Source organism: Vigna umbellata, chromosome 4 (genome assembly GCF_029865625.1).
Source record: "Vigna umbellata cultivar VRB3 chromosome 4, Vumbellata_1.0, whole genome shotgun sequence".
NCBI classification, from domain to species: domain Eukaryota; kingdom Viridiplantae; phylum Streptophyta; class Magnoliopsida; order Fabales; family Fabaceae; genus Vigna; species Vigna umbellata.
The window spans coordinates 47,926,919-47,953,680 of NC_142168.1; positions in this window are offsets into that span (position 1 = coordinate 47,926,919).

The following is a 26,762-nucleotide window of genomic DNA, read 5'->3' on the forward strand; positions in this document are numbered from 1 at the left end:
TTTCCATAAACCATTTAAAAAGGAGATAATCCAATAATTGTCTTCATTGCAGTTTGATATGCCCAAAGAGCATCATCTAACTTCTGAGACCAATCCTTTCTTGATAAAGCAACTCTCTTTTATAGGATCCTCTTTATTTCCCTATTAGAAACCTCAGCTTGTCCATTTGTATGTGGATGATAAGGTGTAGCTACCTTGTGTCTCACACCATAATTCTTGAGTACCTTTGCAAGCTGAAAATTGCAAAAATGAGATCTCCATCACCGATGAGTACTCTTGGCGTTCCAAACCCGAAGAAAATTTACCTTTTCAGAAATTTAATCACATTGCTAGAATCATTCTTGGGACAAGTCAGAGCTTCAACCCATTTACTCACATAATCCATTGCCAGGATCATCTCAAATGAACTGTTTGGCATCATGCAATTTTGTTTTTCTTTGTTGCCAATTGAGATCTTCTGGGATTACTCCTGCAGCTTTGAAGTTAGCAATATCAGCAAACCACGACCTTTGTTGGATATACATGAGTGTTTCATCTGAGAAAGATTCCCCAATTTCTGCTTCCTTGCTCGTGACTTCACTATTAACCAACCAAAATTTCCACATAAAATTCTTGTAACAAAAGTACCCATCTAATCAATCGCAGCTTGGAATCCGGCATGGTTAGAAAATACTTTATAGCTGCATGATCAGTGTAGATAATCACTTTAGACCCAATGAGATAAGGTCTAAATTTCTCCAAGGCATATACAATAGCAAGCAATTCTTTCTCTAAAGTGGCATAATTCAACTGGGCTTCATTCAAAACCTTGCTTGCATAATAAATATTGTGAAATACCTTCTCTCTTCTCTGGCCAAGAACAACACCTATAGCATAATTACTGGCATCACAAATCAACTCAAAATCTTGGTTCCAATCAGGAGCTACAATAATTGGGGCAGAAATCAATTTTTTCTTTAAAACATCAAACGCCTTAAGGCACTCTTCATCTAGCACAAATGGGGCATCCTTAACAAGGAGGTTGCTTAATGGTTTGACAATTTTTGAGAAATCTTTGATGAATCTTCTGTAAAATCGAGCATGTCCCGAAAACCTTCTAATCATGACATCGAATGAGTTAAACAATGCATGCTTTGAGCAAAGAGGAAAAACCCTAACTATTAATAAAAGAAAGCATGTATCATAAAGATGATTTTGAAGAACAAATTCCATACAAGAGTGTTTCTAAGGAGTTACATTGATTTCCCAACAACAAAATAAGTTTAGTTCACCATATTCATGGTGAAACTAGATGAAATACAATGAAAGAATGAAAGATAGAACCCTAGAAAGTTGAGAAGGGAGCCTTAGCATTCAAAATCCTCCTCCAAGGGGTGAAAAAGTGTGTTCTTGCTTCGTTCCAGCCAAGGATACAAACTCTAGGACGTCCTAAAGCTTATATACTATTCTAAAAAATACAGAAAATTAGGCCCAAGCCCATAAAAGTGTCGCTTAGCGGTAAATACCGCTCAGCGGTAGTAGCGCGTTTCACTTCTTCCCCTCAGCGCCAGTTTTCTCCTCAGCGGTGCCAACGGGTACTGAAAAGTGCCGCTCAACGGTAGTTGGCGCTGAGCGGTACTTGCTGATTCTCTTCTTTTGCACTTTTTGTGTCCTTTTCTGTCTCCATCTCTTTCCCTTTTCACTTCTTTCATCAATTTCATCTTAAAACCTGCAAAAACAAGGAAATCAAGCATAAAACCTGTCCAACTCCGTTATTTCTAATAATTCAACAAAATCATGAGTTCAAGCTAATTTCTAAGTCATAAAGGTTGTAATTGAAGTCATATTTAAGTATAAAAGTAACAGTTTTTCAACTGTTATCACAACCACAAACTTAGAACTTTGCTTGTCCTCAAGCAAATAAGATGTAACTCAATCTTCTACCAATCCATTCAATGGTTTACTACATTCAAAACTCTTTCTTTCAAGATAAGTAAATACTCAATTTAGCTCATCAACATGACTTCAATCAAGATGTGCACATGCTTTAAGTGTTCACTCAATCACATCATATCCAACAAATGCTATTATCATGAATGATCAATCAACTAAGCAAAGATGTTCTTATGTGTTCATGGAATCTATCCTCACTAAATAAAGTGTTTCACTCAAACACACAAGTGTATAAGAGATATTCACTCATTCACTCTACTATTACAATGTCACATGAATCAACTTTGCCTTTCATTTAACCATAATCAAAAACACTTACAAGCACACATCATCACAAGGATTTTTCAATGGCTTATAATGTGGTTGGGCTAACAATAACAATTGGTTTTTCTGGATCACAAAACCCTTGAGTTAAGAGAATCATCTAAACACAACCATTCTTGATTATTCCCAACTTTCTTTTGCATTGAGCTTTTCTTTTCTTTCCTTTTTTTTTTCTTTTCACATGCTTAACTTTTAGCTCAATGCTTTTTATTTTCCCTTTCTATTTTCCAACTACCCCAAACTTGAACATTTATTAATACCATAGAATATTTTCATCTTAACTCAAGGTAAAGCTTTTCAAAAAGGGTTTTCAAATCATGTTCAAGGCTAAGGGTTCAAAGGATAGAACACATAGTGCTCTCTTTTAGTGGGCTAAATTCATGCATTTGGCTAATAAAAGGTTTACCAACAAATGGCCTTGATCATATGATGCAAACAAGCAAGTGATTCAATCATAGAAAACCTGGCCAAAGTCATTCATGCTTTCACAGTACTAGTATTCAACAATAACAACTCTAGAGCTCAAAACCTCACATATAAGCTCATTCACATTCCACATACACATCCTGCTTAGCATCATAATCACAATCAAAACATCATGCATTTGTTCACATAGCTCGTGAGCCACCTGTATAAGCATATAATGTGCACATTCTCAACATCAATCAAGATTCAAACATCATCAAGCAATGCTCATCATGCAATCAGTCATAAGCAAACCATCATAACAGACAAGTTTCAAATTGAGTACATCAACCCTATTCTAAAAACAGAAGCAAATAAGTTCAATATTACAAAACTAAAGATAGAAAAGATCCTGCTGTAGTGCTCATAGCATCCATCAGTCGATGTTATCTCAGCTCCTCATCAGCCTGTGCTGTCATCTGTATCTTCCTCCCCTTCATTATCTTCAACATCCTCAAATGCGTCATCATCCTCATCATCTTCATCTTCCTCCATAGCTGAAGCTTCAGCTGCTCCAGCTTTATTGCCATGGGTCTGCTCCTTTGGCCAATCTACCACACTATGGAATTCATCCATAGTCCACCTGTGTGTTGGAGGTGTATCATATACACTAGTGGAAAAATGACTTTTTATAACGTACAAAAATTATCTTTTATATCGTAGTTACTAGGGACATAGTTCTGGGCGATATAGTAAGTTTGCGCATATTATAACGTAGTTTCTGAAGTACGTTATAATATGCGCAGTTTATTATAACAAATTTTCATTTGTCTGTTATAATAGGTGGAATGTATTATAACGTAGAAGATTTTGTATGTTATAATATGTTATATATTATTACGTATATATTATTGTACGTTATAATATGTGATCAACGTACCATAACATACATTGCTTAGTACGTTATAATAAATGTTTTTTTTTAAAATTGATTATTAAATTTGACACCAATGAAATTATAATAATATTCCTGTATTATCATCTCATTCAATCCATTTATAATCAATATAGCTTTAAATAAATAAATTTATTGAAACTAACAAAATAGAAGTCATTTCAAATATTAAATAGTCTAATATTTAATAGATCATTTATACACGAAACTATATATTAAATCCAAATATTACATTAATGTACATGCACTATTTAAGTGTAGCCAAGTTTCTACTAACACTTAAAATAAAAGAAGCCCAGTTCCTTCTAATGTCTTCAATATCTGCAGCTTCCATGGGAGATGAATCATTAAAGATCTACAAATAAAGTAATAGAGTTAAAACAATATTGTAATGAATAGTTGGATAAGTATTTAGTTAGTATTTTAATACCTTATTCCATGATTCAGTAATGTTTGTACAAATAATGGTATGCATGTGTTTCATACATAATACCCACACTCAAAGCTGCCCAATTGACGTCGACACTGCAAATTAAATACAAATAATGAAGAATCATTCAAACCAAAGACACAAAATATCAGATTATACTCTAGCTAGCCTTTGCACCATGTAGCTCTGTATATTTTGCTAAACCAAATTTCACAAAACCAACAACACAACCAATTCCTCATAAAAATAACAATCACAAAACACAAAACAAAGGAAGGTGAACTTCTCTTACATTAGGTGTGATTATTTGCATCTTCTTAGAAATAGATGGAACACCCCGCAACCTTGAATGAGCTTCCAAAGACCTATACAAAAGTTAGACATCCATTACATCATAATAATAATATAGGAAGGAATCAAAATAGAAAGGAAAACTTACGCCTCTAATATATTTTTGATGGACAATGTGTTAGCTTTCATATGCAAGAAAGCTAAGAGAACTACAAGAGAACGATCAGGAACAATAACTAGCAATTGCCAATGACCCCTACAAGTTAGAATAATATTAATTAAAAGAAACTTTTAAACTAGTCATGAAAAATTAAACCTCCGCATTTTCTTCAGGGTTTGTTGATGAATTGTCATCATTCTCCTCTTCATCCTCCGCATCCAAAGCCGAGCTGAAACAAGGAAGAACAAATAAAAAAGAGCAGTCCAAACCAATCTTAAACCTGTCAAGAAAGACTGTTTTGATTTCACACATGTGTCAGAGTGAATCTTGTTCGAAACACTCTCGGGTACTAAATGAAACACACCTCTTTTGGTAAAATTCTGAACCTTGATTTTTCATGTAACAAGAGATTAACCCTTTCACCAGACTCACCTCGCGTTAGTAAATAAACGGTAACAAATTATCAATAGTTGGGGTTGCTAAATCATTCGGGAAAATGGTTTCATTCCAACAAGACCTTGTTTTTCAATTACCACACAGAACATTCTATATAATACAAATACTTGTGTGCAGATATAACATAACTCTTAACCCAACTATAAAAATAATAATACACCGTACAATGCATTTCTTTTCATCCACCAAAAGCACACTGCTACAAACCAAAGCATTCTCGAATCAGAAAAGAATGATGTATACTAGTACCAAGTTGTGGGCTCAGTCTCTTTCTCTCTCGTAAAGACGCAACACAGAGCTCATAGCATCAAATGGACAACACTGCAATGCAACATATTCTAAGAACAAGTTCGTGCCTAACACCTCATCGCAAACACTCGTAAAAAAAGTAACACACTCTGCAACCACCGCCAATCACAATCTTTTTTCAATTAACTAAAATAATAGAAAAGGAAATCACTTGATTGGTTGTACGTTACGTCCCCATTCAGCAAAGACAGGGTATAATATAAGCATAAAAATAAAAGATAAAGACACACAAATTCAAATCGAATTAATAATTAAAAATAACGGAAGAGAGAAAAGGGGATCTTTTAATAATTGATTAGATAAAAAAAAGGAGAAAAGCAGAGGTGGAGATGGGAGAAGAGAAATGGACTCACTCAGATTCTTGGCTCCAGGTGTGACCCGACCCGGAGGCAATCGGATCGGGCGGACGAGGGTGGGCATTGAGAGCGGAGGGAAGGGACCGGATGGGGCGGAGCTTCTGGGGGTTGTGGCGGTGGGAGAGAAGGTCGGCAGGGAATAGAAGGTCGCCGAAATTGGGAAATGGAGCGACGTGGTCGGGGACGGGGAAGTGATCGGCGACGAAGAGGTCCATAAAATGGTAAAAAAAAAAGGTAAAAAAAATAGTGGCGCGAGGGTTTTGAGAAGAGGTGAAAAGTGAAGGAGAATGGTTATTCGTTGGTAAGTAAAATGACTACTGCGTTACTCAGTTGGTAAATTAGAATATAACTAAGAAGAGGGAACATGAGATATTATAACTGATTTCTAAAACTCTGTTATAATACATCAATAATAGGTTTTCAACTTATTTACAAGTTTGCCACCGCTTTTCATATTATAACTGATTTTCAAAACTACGTTATAATATGTTTTAAACTTATTTACAAGTTTGCCACTGTGTTTCATATTATAACTGATTTTCAAAACTACGTTATAATATGTCTTAAACTTATTTACAAATTTGTCACCGCGTCTCATATTATAACTGATTTAAAAAACTACGTTATAATATATCCCTATTATGATGGATAATTTTTATCCGTTATAATAAGTTTGTTATAAAATGTCATTTTTCTACTAGTGATAGCTCAATAATCATCTCAGCAGTTGCCACCTGTCCTCTATGGATGGACTACATCTGTGCACATATGAGAGACATGTACATGTCTCTTATCTGGAATGGCTCTGCCTCATAAGTCTCTACAAATGCCTGACTCGGTGCTGGTCTTCTTTCTCTCCGAGGACATTGTGGTGGAACTGGTTGAGCTGCCTCCTCTCCTCCACAATATTGCCTATAATAAGCCTCATCAATGGATTTCCTCGGGCTCTCCAATGGTGGAGCAGAAGTATCCACCCCAACTATCTTGCATAGGTGTGTAATCAAGGAAGGATGCCCTAAAGGTGCCTTGTTATTCATTGTGTTGGCACACATTTGTATTTCATTGGCAATCACTTGGCCAATGTTAATACTCATATTTCTGAGCACACAGTAGAGGAGAAGTGCCCTGTTGAGAGTGATGTTTGAAACATGCAAACACGGCTGAATGTTCGTATGGGAGAATGCCATCTAATACTTAGCAAGAGGAGTCAAATCAGTCCTCTTGATATTCACCACTGTACCATTTCTGTTCCTCTGGAAGTGTACTTCAGGTACACATAGAACACTCTCCACATCATTAAAATCAGTGCCTTCCTCGATACAAAGAGCAAACTGGCACTGCTCTCCAACCCATTCAGTACCCAAAAATTTGTTGATAGAGTTAGGATCATACCTAATAGCATGACCTCTAACATAGCTTAGGTACTCCTCAGCCGGATAATCACCCAAATTTCTTGCATTGGTGTAAAATTCCTTCACCATTGCTATGTTGGCTGGTGTAGGGTATGTGGCCAATCTCCTCCAGTTTCTTCCCATCAGTTGCTCTCCAAACTGAGGAGCAAGTTAGGTATCATACCAACTTTCCTCTCCATCAAGAGTCTCCTATCTTGAACAATCTTAAAATGCTTCTCATGTTTGCGAGAGAGGAACCTACTAGAATGAGGTTGTTTAGGTTCCTTGTCTTTCCTCTTGGAGTCTGTGATCTTCAATTTTTTGCCTGAAGAGGATGCCATCCCTACATCAACACAAATTACAAAACCACAAAACATATTGTTAATCATTAGTAAACCATAAACAACATCCCAAATCCATGCTAAACCACCGTTGAGGGTCACCAAAGCCCCTCAGCGCAACCATTGCACCAAGCCAGCAAGAAAAAGAAGCCAAAAACCAAGTCTGGCAGAGTCGCGCTCAGGGGTAATGACTGTAGAGCGGCAATTCTGCAGATTTTGAAAAATTTCATTTTTACACTTCCTAACTCCACCCACAAGCAATTTTCATACTTCCAGACCAAAATCAAGCATTTTAATCGGTTCAAATATCAATTAATTCATCAAATCATGCATAGAAATCAAAATCCCTAAACAATCATGCTTTGAACATCCAATTTCATACCAATTCATGCTTTCAAGAACCCTAGAATTAAAAATGCTTGACTTACTTGGGTGGAGATACTAGATGAGTAGAAAATGCTCAACAAATATGAAGAACTCAGCCCCAACAACAATGCTCTCTCCAAACCCCAAACTTAGATGCAAAACTAGTGAGAAAGTGAGTGAAAGATGGATTTTGTAAAGGGGAATGAAGGGAAAGATGTAGAGAACTCTTAGAGAAGTGTTTAGAAGTGTGTGAGAGGAAAGAAATCTGAAAATGAACTCGAAATCGCACCCTAGGGTATAAAAATACCCTAATGGGCTCGGGTCTCGCTAAGGGCAACCCGAAAAGCATTCTGTAGAAGTACCGCTCAGCGGTAATTGGCGCTGAGCGGCACTTGCGTGAATTGCTCTCTTTCTTCCTAGCTTTCCCTAGGTGCCTAATACTCATGCCTCTCACTCACTCCCTGCATTTAAGTTCTTGAAACACTCATGCATTCAATCCCTATCATGCAACTAAAGCATAATCAAAACAAACAAACAAAATATAGTAAATCAACTGGGTTGCCTCCCAGGTAGCGCTTGTTTAACATCACGAGCCTGACCCAAAATCCACCAACACCCATCAATAGGTGCAATTTTATCTTACCAACACATATCAATAGGTGTAACAAATCTAGTATCCTTTAGTAGATACTTAACCACCTAGCATCCATCAGTAAATGCTATACCCTGTAAAAAAAATTTATAACTAAAACAAAAATAACAAAAGTTCATAATTACATCACCAAACCAAGAACAAAATTTCTTAAATCACTGGGTTGCCTCATAGCAAGCGCTCTTTTAATGTCATTAGCTTGACCCAATAAAGCTCAAGTTCCATCTTCTTTTTCTTCTTCTCTCTACTGAACTTCCTCACAAATTTGATCAAACTAGGAACCTGTTGCAATGTCTCAATCATAGGAACTTTAATCTCCAATTTATTGAAGATTTCCATGAAGCACTTAAATTTCTTTTCCTTCCTATGATACTTCTTTGGATGACAAAAGGGTTTTTCATATGATTCTCTCTCTCTTCTTCTTGTCCTCTTTCTCTTTTCTCTCACTTTCTTGTTCCTCTTTTTCTTTTCTCTTATTCTCTTTTTTTTCTTTTCTTTTTCTACTCACTTTCTCAATCTTCGCACAAATTTTGTTTCTCTCTTCTCTCTCAACCACCGCTTTTTCTCCACTCTCTTTTCTTTTTCTTTTACTCTCTCTAACTCAACTTTTTCAACATCTATACTCACTAAAACTTTACACTCTTCTCTATGGTTAACCTTAGTATTAGCCCCAAAACTCCTATCAGGCCTTTCTTCCAACTTCTTAGTTAATTGTCCGATTTGCATCTCCATATTTCTAATGGATGCTTGAGTGCTGTTATGATTGGAGATGGTTACCTGCATAAACTGGTTAAGAGTTTCTTCCAACTTTGTATGTTTTTCAGTGAGTGTAGACATTTGTTGCCATAATGATGGTTGTTGTTGTGGCCTATTAAATTGTCCTGATTGCCTAGCTTGTCCAGATTGTCCCTGACCTTAACCCATGCTTGGGTGAGGTTTCCACCCTTGGTTGAAATTACCTTGGCGGTATGGAAATTGATTGTTCATGAAATTTACATCTTCTAGGGCCTCCACTGAAAAAGCACATTGACCATTGATATGGTCACCACCATATATTTCACACGTCTGTTGTTGAACTTGAGCAACAATTTTTAATTCCTTAGGCAATTGAGCAAGTGTCTTTGTTAGATTCTCCAACTATTGAGTTATAATCTTATTCTAAGCAAGCAAGGCATCATTTGACTGCAATTGTAGAACCCCTTTCGGTTGAACAGAGGCTCCTCTTTTAGTATGTCTTTCATTATCAATAGCAGCCATGTTCTCTATCAATTCTGTTGCTTCCTCTAGAGTCTTACATTTAATATTACCTCCAACTGAGGCATCTAACATCAACTTGGTTTGTGAACCAAGACCTCTAAGGAAAAGTAGAACTACTGCTGCTTCATCAAAACCGTGCATGGGAGTCTTTCTCAAAAAGCTTTTGTACCTGTCTCATGCTTGACCTAATGTCTCCTCCATGATTGTGGGAAGTATTTGTTCAAAAACTTTGCAACCACAACTTCCCATTCTATAAAACTACCTTCTGGAAAAGAATTTAAGTACAACTTAGCATTGCCTCCTAATGAGAAAGGAAACAAATTAAGCTTGATTGCTTCATTTGGCACTCCATTTATCTTCACGGTGTTACAAACTTCATTGAAGGTGGTGAGATGTTCATACGGGCTTTCATGTGATAGCCCATTAAACTGATTGCTTTTTACCAACTGTATCAATGCTGGTTTCACCTCCATGTTTTTACCATTGACCCCCGGCCTTGCTATACTGTTAAAATGTTGAGGTCCCACCTTCTTCTAAGAACACATACTTCAAGTGTGGTGGTAACATCTTCAGCTCCAATTTGCTTTCCTTGACTTTTTCTTCTGTGTTGATCTTTTCCATCTTATGCAAAGGGACTTCTTTCGACTCCCTCAAATCATCCAGGCCTTCATCAATCAATTCTTCTTCTTTCTCATTTAATTCTTCACAAGTGTCAACTAGCATCTCCTCTAACAAAAAAGTATCACTTGATTTCTTCTCTTGTATCATACAAATTTCATCAAGAGTGTCAAGATGGAAACACTCCTTGTAATCCTTTGGGTGAGACATGGCTTCAAAAACATCAAAGTTTACTTCTTCATCTTCCACTTTTACTTTCAGTTTTCCATTTTCCACATAAATCAACACTCTTGCAGTCTTCATAAAAGGTCTCCCAAGAATGAGAGGTACATTCACATCCTCTTCCATCTCTATGATAACAAAGTCCACAGGAAAAAGAAATTTGTCTACCTTCACAAGTGATGAACAAATCTTAAAGCCCCAAAAACGGAGTCAAAGACTTGTTAACCCTCGACAGGTGTAACCGAATCGTATCAAGTAATAACCTGGTAAGACCAAGTATCGTTTTCCCAAAGGACTCACGGCCTAGACAGTTATGTGGTTTCTTGATTAGCTAAGACTTGCAAAACCGATTGATTAAGATTTTAATGCAAATACTCAAAAGTAAATATGTATGCATGTATTAATCAATGGACAAGAAGAAACAAAACACGTGATTTGAATTATATGGATGAATATGTTGTTGGAGTGTATCAATTTCATCCTATCCACTCTCTTGTATTTAGGAATTCATCAATCTTTTCATTAATGTTAATGCCACTTTCTAAATTACTTAAAACCCGATGTCTCGGCGAAGAAAGCCTAATCATAATCACTAGTTTACAATCTCTTGTCTCCCTAACAATTAATCATGCATTATAAAGCTTAAAGGCAACCAACCATCATACTCCTATGTCTAGGTTGGTAATATACTGTTGGGAGAGATTCCCCAGATCTATATTTCCCCGTATGTGTCCATATCGACATAAACCAATGATCATGACATCGAATGAGTTAAACAATGCATGCTTTGAGCAAAGAGGAAAAACTCTAACTATTAATGAAAGAAAGCATGTATCATAAAGATGATTTTGAAGAACAAATTCCATACAAGAGAGTTTCTATGGAGTTACATTGATTCCTCAACAACAAAATAAGTTTAGTTCACCATATTCATGGTGAAACTAGATGAAATACAATGAAAGAATGAAAGATAGAACCCTAGAAACTTGAGAAGGGAGCCTTAGCATCCAAAATCCTCCTCCAACGGGTGAAAAAGTGTGTTCTTGCTTCGTTCCAGCCAAAGATACAAATCCTAGGACGTCCTAAAGCTTATATATTATTCTAAAAAATACATAAAATTAGGCCCAAGCCCATAAAAGTGTCGCTCAGCGGTAAATACCGCTCAGCGGTAGTAGCGCGTTTCACTTCTTCCCCTCAGCGGTGTCAACGGGTACTGAAAAAGTGCCGCTCAACGGTAGTTGGTGCTGAGCGGTACTTGCTGATTATCTTCTTGTGCACTTTTTGTGTCCTTTTTTGTCTCCATCTCTTTCCCTTTTCACTTCTTTCATCAATTTCATCTTAAAACCTGCAAAAACTAGGAAATCAAGCATAAAACCTGTCCAACTCTGTTATTTCTAATAATTCAACAAAATCATGAGTTCAAGCTAATTTCTAAGTCATAAAGGTTGTAATTGAAGTCAATTTTAAGTATAAAAATAACGGTTTTTCAACTGTTATCAACAAGCACATCTTCAACTACTCCATAAGGGTATTTTAGAGATCTATCTACTAGTTTTCCAAACCTTCGATCTTTTCAAACATGGAGAGTGGCATGAGATTGATACTGGCTCCCAAATCAATAAGTGACTTCCCAACAAAGATATTCCCTATAGTGCAAGGAATAGTGAAGCTTTCGGGATCTTTCAACTTGGGAGATAGAAGCTTTTGTATGATAGCACTGTAATTTCCTTGAACTTCAATGGTTTCCTCTTCAATGTACTTTCTTTTCTTAGCGAGGAGCTACTTCAAAAATTTAGCATATGAAGGCATTTGTTGGAAAGCTTTAGAGAAGGGTATATTAATCTCCAATTTCTTGAAGATATCCATGAAGCGCTCAAACTGTTTTTCTTTTTCCTTCATAGAATAATTCTTTGGGTAAGGAAGGGTTTTTTCATATAATTCTTTCTTTTTTCTCTCATCTTCTTCCTCTCTTTTGTTCTACTCTTCTATCTCTTTTTCTTTTCTCTCACTCTCTTCTTTTTCTTTCTCATCTTCTTCTTTTTCTTTTTCACTCGACCTCTCTTTTTCTTTTCTCTCTATTTTTCTCTCATCTAAAACTTTGCCACTTCTAGTAGCAATAACTCTACATTCCTATCTAGAGTTAACCTTCATGTTACTCCCAAGATCCACCAGTTTCTGAATTATGTGACCAAGATGCTTATCTATCCTTCTGAATGTTGCCTGATTGCTTCTATGGTGAGAATCAGAAACATGCATTAACTATTGAAGGGTGTCATCCATCTTAGCCATTCTTTCTGAGAGAGAAGGTTGTTGCTGCCATTGGTGTTGTCTGGCAGCTTGTCCTTGCATCCTGTATAAACTAAACACAAAACCCTAGACACAAATTAAAAATTAGACAAAACTTAAAAACAAAAATAAAAACAAAACAAAGTCAAAGTTAATCAACACTCACACAAATAGAATAGTTTAAACCCGACAATGACGCCAAAAACTTGTTGATGGATTGACAAGTGTACCAAATCGCACAAGTAATATAAAATGGTAAGACCAAGTACAGTATCCCAGAAGACTCTCGACACTAGACAATTGTGTGATAACTCGATTAATTAAGACTTAAATAAAACGAGATCATTGGTTTAAGATGCAAAAGACTGAAAATTAAATATGAATGCAATTTGATCAATAGTTAAAGAGCACAATGATAAATGGATGTTGTTTAGTATGAGATGAGTATGTTGTTGGGGTTAGATTTCACCAAGTTTCCTCCCATGTATGTAAGAATTCTTCTTTATGCATTAATGCTAACATTACTCACTAAATCACATAAACCCGATCCCTCGGCGAATAAGCCTGTCCTTAATCACCAGTTCATTCAATTCCTAGCATTCCTAGTAATTAAATGTGAAGATCAAGAGCTTAAAGACGACCAAGACTTATACCCTCATCCCTGAGCAATATTAGTCTTCGGAGAATTCAACAAGAACCTGAATTATAAGGAACCTCCCGGCACACATGCAATTCATAAATCATGCGATGAATGAGTTAAACAAAGCATGTAATAAGCACAGATGAATTACTCTAACAATTAATGAAAAAACATGTGTTATTAAGAATCAATTCAAATACATGAGAGTTCACAAGGTTACATCATCCCCAAACAACAAATAGAGTTTAGTTCCCCATAGACATGGAGAGACTAGATGAATAATGGAAAAGCATGTGATAACCAAACCCTAAAAGTAGAGGAAGGACGCTTTCGCATCCAAATCTGCCTTTAGAGAGTGGAAGAGAGTGTTGTTGTGCTGCTCTAACTAGAGATACTAAACCTAGAACGTCTGGATCCTAAAATAGAGCGACAACAGAACAGAAGCAAAGCCCAAGCCCGAGTCAGTGGCGCTCAAGCACCCCACTTAGGGTGCCCGAGAGGCGAGCGGTGGTCTTCCACGCTAGAGCCTTGCAGAAAACGCCCAAGCTTCGACCCTCCGAAGCTCAAGCGCCCTAAAAGGGGCGCCCGAGTGAAGAGCAATGGTCTTTTGCACCCAAGCCTTAGAGATGATGCCCAAGCTTCTAGCCTTTGGCACTCAAGCGCCCAAAATGGGGCGCTCGGGCGGTGAGCGGTAGTCTTCTGCGCTCAAGCGTTCAAAAAGGGCGCCCAAGCTTCTAGCATTCCTCCCTTCTGGTGCTTTTCCAAACCTTTCTGAGCTCCATCTCCATGACACTTCATCCCTGCTTTCCATATTATCTCATTTTTTATCAAAACAAGGGAAATTAGTCATAAAATCATTAAATTCAATCTCATCTCTCTTATTCACACAACTTAATAGAAAAACATGATTCCAAGCAAGTTTCTAAGCAGAAAATGATGCATTTAGTATCAAAATTACATCATAGATAACGGTATTTTCAACCGTTATCAGTGTCGTGATATTTGACAAATGAGAACATGGCTTGATGTTGGCATGAGTGAATGTCATCCAATATTTTTCTAAAGGAGTCAAGTAGGACCTCCTGATATGGATTGGCGAGTCATTCTTGTTCCTCTAAAACTGGCCAATTGCCATGCAAAAGGTCCTCTCTACATCAGCATAGTTAATGTCCTCATCCATGGCTAGAGTAAATTGACACTGCTCTCTTGCCCATTCAGCACCCAAGAAAGAATTTATAGTGTCAGCATAAAAAGGAATTTTCTTTCCCCTCACATAGCTTGTATACATCTCATGAGTAGCACCATCAAATGTCTTAGCATTCGTGTAAAACTCCTTCACCACCTCTATGTTGGCAAGTAAGGGGTAAGAAGCTAGATTTTCCCACTGCCTCCTTTCCAGCTCTCTCCCAAATTCAGGTGCCACGGTGGGTATCAGTCCCACTTTTCTTTCCATCAAAAGCCTCCTATTCTGCACCATCTGAAAGTGTCTCTCATGCATGTGTGAGAGGAACTTGTTGGAATATATTTGCTCTTTTCTCTTCTGTCGTCTATCAGTAGTGTGCTTAATACGCTTTCCAGTTGATGAAGCCATATATTCACCATAATTAAACACAATACAATCCACTCATGAGTCATTTATAATTTTAAATTTACAATCCACATTCTCAACATCACTCCTCAAACATAAGCAACTCAATTTTAAAACACCAATCAACATCAACATCTTATTTCCAATCATTGGGCCAATCAGGGGGACCTTCAGCGACACCTGCACACCAACATAATCACCAGAAAACACAACACGCACACCATGAACCAGCCGCGCCAGCGCTCAGTGCCAATCAGTGGCCCTCAACACCAGACCAGAAAACCCTTTACGGCCTTAGCTGGCCAAATACTTCACACACATACTTTCCACAGTGCAATAATCATCCATAATCCATCCAAAAATAGTTTATTCAATAGATCCAACACATATCTTGCATAAACATAAAAAATCAAGGCTTTCAAGAGTAAAAATTGAAAATGCAAGATGCTTACTTGAGTGGAATTCAAATCTTTTAAAATGTGCACAAAGGGCTTGTGGAAACTTAGGGCTTCTATGAACACTAACCACAGAACACCAAGAACCCCAAACTTAATAGATGGAATGAAGCAAAGAGTAGTGAAAATGGTGATTTTTTGTGAAGGGATGATAAGTGAGAGAGAAATCGCACACTTTAGGGTAAAAAGGGTGAAATGGGCCTAATGATGCTAAACTTTTAAAGCCCAAAAATCCAAACAGTGTCGCTGGCGCTCAACGCCCTCCTGAGGGGCGCTCAACGCGGTGCGTGATTTTTTCTCCCCTCTTTTCTTGCTTTCCCTAAGTGGTTTTTAGGTATGATCCCTCAGTTTCAACCCTTAATTTTTTAGATTTTTGCTCGTTCAAACTTTTCACTTTCCAACTCAAGCTTAACATCTCACACTTAAAATAATTAACTCTCGATGCATACAATACATCCACACAAATATCGCTAATGCAACTAAATAACAGACACATCAAATCAAACAAAAAAAAAGTTATCAAAAACACTAGGTTGCCTCCCAGCAAGCGTTTGTTTAACATCACGAGCCTCACGCCATAATGTTCAGTTCAAAGCCTTGATGTTGGTGTTCCTTTTGCTTTCATCACACCAACTTGTCTTCAACAATTTCCTGTCCACCTTTAGACCACTCATGTGTATGGAATTTGTAACCATTGGTGAAGTAAGTGTGCCATTCTTTCACACTTCTCATTGGCCAATTGGATAGATGTCTTAACTCTTGAACCGTGGGAGTTAATGTCTGATTAAAAACCTACAAAGATCATAAAAACAATTTAAAAGCAAGAGTCAAATTAACCTTGCTCTAAACATAGGAATAAGTAAGGACCTGATTTCTGAACCAATGGGGAAACTCTGAGTGTATTCTAGCAGAAGCATTTCCTTCTATGACTTGCTCAACCACAAGAAATGAGTTGGTACAAATGATATGTATTAGTGTATAACAATTGTACCATTGCAAAGATAAGAGATGGATGATGACATACTCAAGGTACGACTTAACTTCACTGTAATTGATTAAGACATGGACATGAGCAGAGTTGAATTCAGCATCAGTTCACCAATTAGTGAATTTTTTCCCTGCGTGACGGCCTGATTGTCGGAAAACTGATAATGCACCTTGACGTGGTTGAACTTGCCATTGCATTTCATTTCTGACATGAGTGGGGGACAACATGAAGTTTTTGAAATAATGTGAACAAAAATATGTTGTCTCTCTGTGCAAGTAAGTTGCACAAATTGAGCCTTCTACTCTAGCTTTATTTTTGACTGAACGTTTGGATTCTCCCATAAACCTTTCAAATGGATACATTGATGAAAAATTTATGAACACCGAAGTATGGTTTTCCCAAAGGACTCACGACCTAGTTAGCTATGTGATTTGTTGATTATTTAAGACTTGTTAACAATTGATTGTAGGGTTTAAATGCAAAAGACGATAATTAAACATGTATGCATGAATTCGATCAATGGAAAAGAGGAATACAAACACTTTAATGAATTAGATGGATGAGTATGTTGTTGGGGTTATCAATTTCATCTTATCCACTCTCATATACTTTAGGAATTCATCATTCTCTTCATCAATGCTAATGTCACTCTCTAAATCACCTTGCAAGAAGGCCTATCCTTAATTACGAGTTCATATAATTCCTTGCATTCCTAGTAATTAATTCTGAAGTGCAGAAGCTTAAAGGCAACCAATATGCTATTGGGAGAAATTCCCCAGATCTAGATTTCCCCTTACGTTCCCATATCGACAAAATCAATAATCATGGCAATGAATGAGTTAAACAAAGCAAGCTTTAAACAAAGAGGAAAAACCCTAACTAATGATGAAAGAAAGCATATATCTTAAAATAAGATGTTAAAACACAAATTCCATATATGAGAGTTTCACAAGACTACATTGATTCCCCAACAACAATACAAGGTTTAGTTCACCATATTCATGGTGAAACTAGATGAACAATAATGAATGAAAGAAAGATAGAACCCTAGAAAGATGAGGAGGTAGCCTGAGCATCCAAGATCTTCCTTCAAGGGGTGGAAAAGAAAGTGTTTGCTTCGTCTCAGCCAAAGATACAAACCCTAGGACGTCCTAAAGCTTATATACTATTCTAAAATATACAGAAAATTAGGCCCAAGCCCAAAATAGTGCCGCTCAGCGGTAAACTACCGCTCAGCGGTAAGTGCGTGAGTCGTTTCTTCCCCTCAGCGGCCTTTTCACCCCTCAGCGGAGCCAACATGGGTTTCAGAGTGCCGCTCAGCGGTAAACTGCCGCTGAGTGGTATTTGCGACTTCTCCTTTTGCACTTTTTGATGTCTTTTCTGATTCCATCTCTATCCTTCTTCACTTCTTTCACCAAATTCACCTTAAAACCTGAATAAAACACTGAAATCAAGCATAAACCTGTCCAGCTCTCGTATTTCTAAAAATATAACCAAAAGCATGATTTTAAGCTAGTTTATAAGTGTTAAAGGTTGCTTTTAGTATCAATTTTAAGCATGAAAATAACAGTTTTTCAACTGTTATCATACATCCACCTGTATTGCACATGTCCCTCAAGCCAAGCTTCATATGGAAGATGAATCGGAATATGCTCCATTGAATCAAAGAATGTAGGAGGGAATATTCTTTCTAACTTGCAGAGAATAATTGGGATATTTTCTTCCATCTTTCTAAGGGAATTTTCCTTTAGTGTCGTGCAGCACAAATCTTTAAAGAAGTTACTGATTTCTATCAGTGGATTTAACACGTGCATTGGCAAACAACTGAACGCAAGAGGGATGAAAGTCTCCATGAATACATGACAATCATGACTCTTCAACCCTTGAATAGTACCGTTCTGAACATTGGCACATCTGGACAAGTTATAAGCATATCCATCTGGCATTCTAAGCTCCTTGATCCATCCACACACTATTCTTGCCTCGTCTTTTGACATGGTGTAATTTGTTTTTGGTTTAAATAATCGACCGTTACCTTGCGCCTTCAACTCTAAGTCTTTTCGTCCACAATACAAAGGTAAATCTTTTCTTGCTTTTTCATTATCTTTTCTCTTACCAATAATATTCATAATTGTGTTGAAGACATTGTCAAAGAAATTTTTTTCTGTGTGCATGACATCAAGGTTGTGTCTTAGCAAGTTGTCTTTCCAATAGGGAAGATCCCAGAATATGCTTCTTTTATTCCAATTATGCCATTCTCCAAACCCTTCTATCCTATTCTGACCAAATTCAGTGACTTTTGAATAGTCTTTCACTCTTCTCCAAACGTGTGATCCAGTCAACTTCGGCGGGAGCATATCCATTTCAACTTGCCCTTTGCAGATTGCCTTTTTGTTTCTTCTAAAGGGGTGATCAATGGTCAAGAATCGTCGATGGCAGTCAAACCAACTACTTTTCCGACCATAACTTAATTGGAATGACTTTGTATGTTCCATGCAATGTGGACAAGCTAATCGACCATGCGTGCTCCAACCAGATAACATGCCATACGCTGGGAAGTCATTAATAGTCCACATCAAGGCTGCCCTCATAAGGAAAGTTTGCTTCCTTGACACATCATACGTCCAAACACCATTCCATAGCTTCTTCAAATCATCAATCAAAGGCTCCAAATAAACATCAATCGATGGTTTGGGGTTAGATGGACCTGGTATTATACACGATAAGAACATGTAAGGCTTTGTCATACACATCTTCGGTGGTAGATTGTATGGGGTAACTATCACGGGCCAGCATGAATATGGTGATGCAACCGCCTGAATGTACGGGGTAAACCCATCAGAGCATAGACCAAGTCTGACATTACGCGGTTCACTAGAAAAGGATGGATGTTTACGATTGAAGTGCTTCCAAGCTTCATCATGAGAAGGATGACGCAAAAGTCCTTCAGTTTTGTTACTTTCATGCCATTGTCATGTGTTCTGCTATTTGCATTGAAGTAAACATTCTTTGTATTCTTGGAATTATAGGCAAGTAGAACATGGACTTTAAGGGAATTGGTTTTTTTTGCCTCCATCCAGCATGCATCGTATAATATCGAGGTGAGCCACAAAACTTGCATTCAACCAACAATGCATCATTTTTCCCACTGTCATTGTCATAGAATAACATACATCCATTAACACAACTGTCAATCTTCTTGACTTCCAATCCCAACTTTGAAACACACTTTTTGGCTTGGTAATAATTCTTCGGCATAAGATTGTTTGGTGGTGTCAAATCTAACATCAATTTTGTGTAGAAGTCCACCGTTTGAATGGGAACGTTCCAATTAGATTTTCCAGCCTTGAGTCTAATGCACACTAACAAATTTGACTCAGACGAACCTTCAAATATAGGTAGATTTGCCTCTGTTAGTAAATTGTAAAACCTCTTAGTGGTTTCATTTGGAGACTCTTCATCATGACTATCGTTTGCTTCTTGTTCAGCATGGCGACGAAGAGCATTGTCGACCATCTCTGGCATATAGGCAAATTAATCTATCTCTGATGTATGTACAATAGTATTCGAACCTGATGCAAGCCGCTTTACAGCTACAATGAAGGTCGAAGGAATTTGTTCACCATGAAATGTCAAAACCGTGTAATTAAGCATGAACCCTTTTTGGTAAAGGTGAAGTTTGATGACTTCATCTTTCAAAATCCTTGTACATTCGCACTTGATGCATGGACATCGAATCCCTCCATCAAGAGCATAATATTGATATTGTCGGGCCGTCTCCATAAACTCTTCAACTCCGATGACAAAAGATTCCTTCAAACCTCTCCTTCCACTATAACAACGGTCGTACATCCATCCACAATGGTTGGGAAAATGGGTCATGTTCTGTGACAAGCCAAACAAATAAAAACTTAGCCAAAACAGCAACACTCCATGCGACATAAGTAATAAACCTATTACTACTCAAGTCGAACATGGAAGGCAATTTCAACACTATTGTCAAAGGCATTCAATAAGGGCATGCAAAGAGAAGTCCTCAGTATTGAAATGCCTTTGACATCCTAAGTGGTTGTGTATTAAATTTGGGGGAGTCAATTTTCTGACATTACTAAAGTTCTCTTTTATAGAGTACTTCCACATATTTTGTACAATGTAAGTGTTTAAGGTACTTTTACCCTTCTCATTCCATTGAGAATGTGTGTAGTACCATAAATAGTTTAAGGTACTTTACCCTTCTACATCAATAGTTTCAACAGCTTGCTTAATCTAACACTTTGCTAATCATTTCAAACTATAGATATCTTAAAATGATATTAAAGTAGTAAGATTAACGCTAAATCAATCCTAAGTTGAGTAATGGGAGATTTCACCCACACTTATTTCTAACCATTATGGGATCACTCATAGTATGACAAAAAGGTAATGAATTTGGTAAAGAACATTACTTTAGCATGTCAAGAACAAGATGGAATTTTCTAAGACTAGCTAGTAAAACACAACTTACAAAAACATTGATTCAGTTTAGCCATTACCTTGAGATCAGAGAGACCAATCACACAAGCACACTCCACTACTTTAACACCAGCAAGTTCTACAATTGAAAGCAAACTTAACCATTTTAGGAACAACAACAAAAAATGGAGGTTAATTTATAAAGCTTTTTTTTATATATATTTAAACATGCTTTTTATTTCTAGTAGTTACCTACGAGTGTGACAAGATAGTTACATGTATGAACCCTTAATTTAAAGTGAATCATGGTCTACAATCATGAGAAATCAAAGCTGAATGCATCTTTACTTACTCACCACAGAAATACATTCACTTTATAAGACATTTTTTCTTGCAAAAGAGAATATAAAACAAAAGAGTTATTTCAACCATAAAAGGCTGCAAGAGCAAATCACCTAGAAGTCTAATTGCTGGTGATAGAGTTCCACCTGTGGCCACCAAATCATCAATAATTATGACACGTTCACTAGACAAAACAACCCAAACATGCAACTCCAAACAATCATTTCATTTGTAGAACAGACTTTTCAGAAATTACTTCCCCTAAACATGAACCAAGTCAAAGATTAGGCATCACTTTGCAGACCAAATCAATGCACTGGAACAAGTACCAGTTTAAATTGACACACACAGCTGAAAGATTCTAAGAATCTTGTTCATGTGAGTATTACTTTCAACTTACAAGAAAATGAATTGTTTCAAAGTGAGCAACATGTTTAATTTAGTATCTTGTTTTCCTAACCAGAATGAATTGTGTTATGTCAACATGGTTGATTCTTTTATTTTTAGATAATAATTTTGGTTGTATGTAAACATAAAGAGAACTCTTTTTTCTTGACTGACTTCTTTAATCTATATAGTGTATAACTATATCATGATTTTATATATAAATTAGGTATGTCTTATGATATGGATTATGAATATATATATATATATATATATATATATATATATATATATATATATTCCTTTTGAATGAAAAAAAATCGTGATTAAATCTTAATGGTTTTCTAGTTAAAAAAAATAGTATTTGTATAGATTAGTATTATATGGATTTCGATCCTTATCTTTAGGAGATATGATCTTGTTAGAAAGAGAAAGGCACAAACATAATTGGTGGATTCTGCTTGTGTTGCACTAAAATCCATGAAGAAAATGCTCCAGGACTAGTCCCACTGACACAATCTAACAACCTGCTTTTGCCAACAACAGTGGCAAAAGTAAACAAATTAATAGTGGTAGCGTGGCTGAGACCTTTGGTTCAATTAACCTTGCTAATAATGACTTGTTAGAGAACGGGCCTTAGCGTAAACAAAATTGTTTTCTAAACAAGTGAAGAGAAGTGAAGGGGCCTTCCACGCTTACACATGCATGATTGTTGTGTCAAAGAGAAGAGGGGCACGTGCCCCCCCCTCCCCCACTCTCTCTCTTTTTTCTTTAATAATTTATTTTATTTATGTTTTTTTTCATCCTTTGTGTCTGTCTTTGACTCTCTCCTCTTCCTCTCTGTTCAGTTTTTTTCCTCTACAAATTAACACCCTTTGTTCCCTTTGTTCCCTTTCTCCCTCACTTCCTCATCCCTAAACTCACCCTTCCAATTAAAGGAACTGAACTATTGTACAAAGGCCTTACAACAACTAAAATTGCTAACTTAGGTCCTAAAACAATTAAGGCACGTTGGAAATAACTCAATTAGCAAAAAGACATTGGTTCTTAGCAACTAAGCAACTGAAATTGGTCCTTACAGCAACTGGAACACTGGTCTGAACAATCTGACCAGGGCAACCTACATTGTCAACATTGCTCAATTATTCACTTTCCAAACACAATGTTCAGACAAGAATCCTAAAGGTTCAAACTTCAGAGAGAAATCATCCTTTCAGAAAAGAAGAGTTCCCTCCAATCACCCATCATTTTAATTTTGTTGTGGTCAAATCAAGTACAGCATCTGAAAGTGACTATTAGGGTCAAAGTATCGGAAAACAGATTTTGGTACAAGGTGATTATTCTAGTGTTACTTTGTTTTAGAGGATTTTGATGTCCCTTTTTACTTAATCAATGTACTTTGTTAAGTGGTCCTATATTTTTTAAACTTGTTTTATTCCAGTCCAGATGTATTACGAGCTTAACTAAGGGACACCGCTTGCTAGAAAGTCAAACATTCACCGCATATTGGTAAGAACAGGGCAACAACCAATTACATGGACACATTGCACACAACTAAGGAAGAACAAGGCAATCAATTTATTCAAGTAGCATTCTAAAACAGAGAACTTACCTCGCACTCCAGAACACCCAATTCAATGGAAGCCAAGCCACACCACGAGCTCTCAACCCAACAACCAACCTTGGGCTTCACCGCAACGACCTCCTCACGCTAATCGCCACGAATCACCACCCCACTCACCGCACAAGCCTGACGCGCACGACCACGAACCACCACCCCACCCGCAAGACCCACAGCGACACGACCCACAGCGACACGACGAATCGTACGCACACAATGCCACAAGACAGAACGGACAGGGAGAGGGATAGGGAGAGAATGAACGAAAGAGTGCGAAAGGGAATGCAGACGGAGTGAATGGGAAGGTCGATGGGGAGGGAGGGCCAAAATCGCAGCTCTTACCGACAGAGGGGAGGGAGGGCTTTGTTTGACAAAATTGGGGACGAGCCCCAATCACTGATTTTAATTGCTCGACGCTCTTACCGAAGGTTTCAAAACCCTCGCTAAGGTCTTTTTGACCGTCGGAAATGTGATTTCATCTAGGTCATTGGTGATTCACTTTTTGCCCCTCGGTAAAGCACTTTAACTGACGGTAGATAGGCCTTCGGAAAAATACCCTCGGTAATTCGCGCTTTTCTTGTAGTGATAAACCTTTTGATATTTCTTCTTCATCACTTAAGATTCACGCACGCATGTCCTTACCACTTCCAAAATTATTCTTTACTATATAATAATCAAGTACACTACTCTCTCCTATTAAACTTTCACTTGACATCCTTACTCCACTCTATCCACTATTCTCATTTACAACCATTTTGAACACCCCAAAGCAAAGCTCAAAACAAGTAACACCCAACCCACTCTACAAGTCTCTCCTCCATCCATAATATTCACATAACACTATCACACCTCCATTCTCATTTTAGCCTTACACATATTCCTCTACAAGACCCAAGACCACTCTATATTCATTTTTCCTCCTCCATAGAACCCAAGATCACACTACTCTCCCTCACCTAGGTATACCTAGGACCATAACATACTACACTGTCTGCAGCGAAAAAAGATGAGATTCCCATGCCAAGAAAGAAAAGCAGGGCTAAAACATATATAAAAGGCTTAATTACCTACTTAGTCCCCATGTTAGGAGGTAATTTTCTGTTTAGTACCCGGTTTTAAAAATGTAGGCATTTGGTACCTATGTTTTGAAATTTGTATCAATTCAATCCTATCCAGTTAACGGCGTTATAATTGATGCGAGAAATTAAGGACGTTAATGATAGCCTGGGTGGAATAGCTATCAAATGTTTGAATGCATCTTCATTAACGTCCTTAATTTCTCGCATCAATTATAACGCCATTAATTGGATAGGATTGAATTGATACAAATTTCAAAACATAGGTACCAAATGCCTACATTTTTAAAACCGGGTACTAAACAGAAAATTACCTCCTAACATGGGGACTAAGTAGGTAATTAAGCCTATATAAAAACATCAATCATCATGTACAACAATAATTCTAGGTTAATCCCCTTACCTTATTTTTCCCAAAGCTTCTCTATGTTCCCTTGACTCCTAGCAGCGTTGGACAACCTCTCCTCTCTCGTGGCAACAGCAGAATCTCTCTTGACATTTAGGTTTTCACGGTTCATTCCATTATCCTCGCTACACTCAAGTCATGGTACAAAGCAAAGACTCTCACACTCTCTACGGCCAAAACGAGAATTAGGGTTGCCTCCCTTTGCTCCCACGCCCTTAATACTTATATCATTCCCTGTTTTGACCTAAAAAAAATTATGCAAATACCCACATTAACCCTAATCTCATCCAGCCCAGACTCTATCTTCAAATATAACTCACTTCCCTAAAATAGCCCTAATGTTTAAAGGTACAAAAAGAAACGTTTTAATGATAGCAAAGATGTCCCACGTTCCTTAGTAAGATCTTAAGAAAAGAAGGAAGACTTCCTTCGTATCACATGAAGAATTCAGCCACAACAATTTTCCCACTTTTTGGTTTGGCTTAAGAAGCACAGCGTCACGTTTGCATGGCACAGGAGCACCATCTACTTTTAGTGATACCCCTTCCTAGCACCCATCAGAACATGCACAAGGAGTAGAGAAAGACTTTTCTTTCTGCTGCCCTTCGTTAAAACGGCATAAAACCCAAAACAACATTCTCTCTCTAACGTTCAAAGGGGTCAACACCCAAAAAGAATTACACACCCCTCTCCACTTGAAAAGAAAACACTTCCCTCTTTCAACCAAAATATGCATCTTTATCTCTCTTCATGCATAAAATAAAGGACCGCGATATGTTGACAACGTGAATTTGACAACGTTTTGCCAACGACACATGTCAGGCTTGTTTTCGTCGAATTTGAATAACAATATTAAAAAAAAATAGATTACAAATAAGGTTCAGGCTTTTAGGTTTCATTAATCCGAAAGTACCCTTCTATGTTAAGTCGTCTCTCTATTGTAGTGTTTTCATTTTGACTTCACCTTCTTTCTCCAATTGCAGCAAATCTGTGTGGACGGTCACATATATCCTTGGGCGGTATGTTGAAAGTGTCCCGTTTTCATTTTAGGTTTTTTGTTGATCTGCGTTGAACAATCTCTGTCGTTGTGTGGTTGTCGGCCTTGGTTGTTTTAAAGATCTCACCCTTTCTGTGCAATGGATTTGTCTGTTAACATTGGTTCTTCGAGCAAGGTAAGACCTTTTATGCATTCCCGTATTCGTATTTTGGGTTTGGTTATTATTTTTGGCATTTCTTGGTTTTTTATGGTTTTATGTTAAGAAAACGAAACTTATTTTTGTGCAGTTGTTTGTACGTCATTCAATGAAAAGCAAGTTTGTTGGTACTTTGAATGAACTAGTGAGTGAGGAGCACAAGTCAATCATTTCGAAGATGTCATTTAGATGTATTTTAGAACTTAAGAAAAATGTTAAAATTAGTAGGAATATTTTGAGCGAATTAGTGATTAAATGGGTTGATGAGAGTGGTTGTTTTTGTTTCGGAGAAAGAGTTGTGGAATTCATGGCCAATGATGTATGTTTGAGCTTAGGGTTGAGTTTAGTTGGTGATAATATTAAATTTAAGGAAAAACAACTTATAAAGAGTGATTGTCGCAAGTACTTTGGTGATGGAAAGCGAGAATTGTAGTTCATATATGATTTCCTTTTGAAAAAACACAAGAAGTTGCCTTCAACACATTTTTGTAGCTGGTACATTTTGGTTGGAATTTCTGAAGTGTTGTTTCCTAATCGTAGCAGAACTATCTTCCCAATTTTGTTTGAAATTGTTGATAGAATAAGTGCTTTGGGTATTTATTGTTGGGCTCGTATAGTGTATCATTATTTATTTAGTAGTTTATGCAAAGCTTCTATAGCATGGAAGAAAGGAGAAGGTGCGAGCAATGTGTATGTGGATGGTTGTGTTTACGTGTTGCATGTAAATGTTGTACATTGATTGTTTGTTGGTATTTAATTCCAAATACTACTTATATCCCGTGTGATGTATTTGCAGGTTTGGTTTTGTGATCGTTTCATTCCTTCAAATGTTCGTGTAGAGAAGTACCCTAGACTATTGCATTGGA